Source organism: Myodes glareolus, chromosome 3 (genome assembly GCF_982192425.1).
Source record: "Myodes glareolus chromosome 3, mMyoGla1.1, whole genome shotgun sequence".
NCBI lineage: Eukaryota > Metazoa > Chordata > Mammalia > Rodentia > Cricetidae > Myodes > Myodes glareolus.
The window spans coordinates 109,044,114-109,046,188 of NC_142028.1; the positions used below are offsets into that span (position 1 = coordinate 109,044,114).

General features: G+C 44.2%; 1 pseudogene; it reads left to right on the forward strand.

The window, feature by feature from the left end:
- Positions 1–258: 258 nt before the first annotated feature.
- LOC148122780 (alcohol dehydrogenase class-3 pseudogene) lies at positions 259–1,654 on the forward strand (annotated as a pseudogene).
- The last annotated feature ends 421 nt before the right edge of the window (positions 1,655–2,075 follow it).

Below are 2,075 nucleotides of genomic sequence, written 5' to 3' on the forward strand. Positions count from 1 at the left end.
GGGATGTATTCTTTTTGCTTGAGGAAGAACAACAACAACAACAAAAAAACCAAAAAACAAACCAAAACCCAAAACAGCTTAACAGCTAGAACAAACTTCTAGTACAAACTTAGAACCAAATGTATGAGAAAAATAACCAGACCTTACAGGAAATTTGTCTCTTCTATGATGCTAGTTCATTGTGCATAGAAATCCTACAAACCCTTAATGGTGGTACTTGGCTTCCCAACAGATTTAAAGATATTCAATTCCGATCCGCTAGACTTGTTGCTTGACGTTCTGCTCACGAACCCCAACCTCAGGACATGGCGAACCAGGTGATCAAATGCAAGGCTGCAGTTGCCTGGGAGGCTGGAAAGCCTCTCTCCATAGAGGAAGTCGAAGTAGCACCTCCCAAGGTTCACGAAGTTCGCATTAAGATCATCGCCACTGCCATTTGCCACACCGATGCCTATACCCTGAGCGGAGCTGATCCTGAGGGCTGTTTCCCAGTGATCTTGGGACATGAAGGCGCTGGGATTGTGGAAAGCGTTGGTGAAGGGGTCACTAAAGTGAAGGCAGGCGACACTGTCATCCCGCTTTACATCCCACAGTGCGGAGAATGCAAATTCTGTCTGAATCCTAAAACAAACCTTTGCCAGAAGATAAGAGTCACTCAGGGGAAAGGATTAATGCCGGATGGCACTAGCAGATTTACCTGCAAAGGAAAGTCTCTTTTTCATTTCATGGGAACCAGCACATTTTCTGAATACACAGTTGTGGCTGACATCTCTGTTGCTGAAATTGATCCTTCAGCACCTTTGGATAAGGTCTGCCTTCTCGGGTGTGGCATTTCAACCGGCTACGGTGCTGCTGTGAACACTGCCAAGGTGGAGCCTGGTTCTACCTGTGCCATCTTTGGCCTGGGAGGAGTTGGATTGGCAGTGATCATGGGCTGTAAAGTGGCTGGCGCATCCCGGATCATTGGTATCGACATCAATAAAGATAAATTCGCAAAGGCCAAAGATTTTGGAGCCTCTGAATGTATTAACCCCCAGGACTTCAGTAAACCCATCCAGGAAGTACTCATTGAGATGACTGATGGGGGAGTAGATTACTCTTTCGAGTGCATCGGCAACGTGAAGGTCATGAGAGCAGCCCTCGAAGGGGTGCACAAAGGCTGGGGAGTCAGTGTGGTGGTTGGCGTAGCTGCTTCAGGTGAAGAAATCTCCACTCGTTCATTCCAGCTGGTGACAGGACGCACGTGGAAAGGCACTGCCTTTGGAGGATGGAAGAGTGTAGAGAGTGTCCCAAAGCTGGTGTCTGAATATATGTCAAAAAAGATAAAAGTTGACGAATTTGTAACTGACACTCTATCCTTCGACCAAATCAACAAAGGCTTCGACCTGATGCACTCGGGGAAAAGCATTCAAACCGTTCTAAAGATGTAAGTTCAGAAGAGAACACTGTCCTTCCTGTACTTTTTCCTGTGATCAGAAGAGAATAGACTGACAGATCTGCTTCAGAAACTACTAGAAGGAGTGCGTATAATCATGTCTTTAATCAAGGACAAGGCAAATAATCACAAGTCAGTTTTTTGAACTCTCCACGTAAATAATTGCCGCTCAAGAAATATTTTAACGTAATAAAAATACTTTCTGCATTTGTTAGTAAATTGAAAAAAAAAAGATATTCAATTCCAAATTCCAATCAGCTGCCCCTCCTTTCTCCTTCACTTTGTCTACACACCCTTAGATCAGGGTGACTCTGTTTTTCATAGCCTCTAGATTGGGCTACGCAATCAGACTAATGGATAGCTTCCTGTGGCTTTTGGTATAAGAACTGCTCTTGTGTTTTAAATAACTGAGGGTTGGGAACTTAGTTGCAGTGGGTAGAGGTGCCTGCACACAAGCAGGACAGAGCTGAATTTGACCCCTAGGATGTGAAAGCTGAAGGACAGAGCAGGCTCAATCAAATGTCTTCCGATGTTTCCTTGTGTCATGGTGCATGCATAATTAAACTCACATCACACATTTAGCACATGGAAAAAAAAGATTGAGGAAAAGTTAAAGTAACAATTTTCTATGGCATGTAAA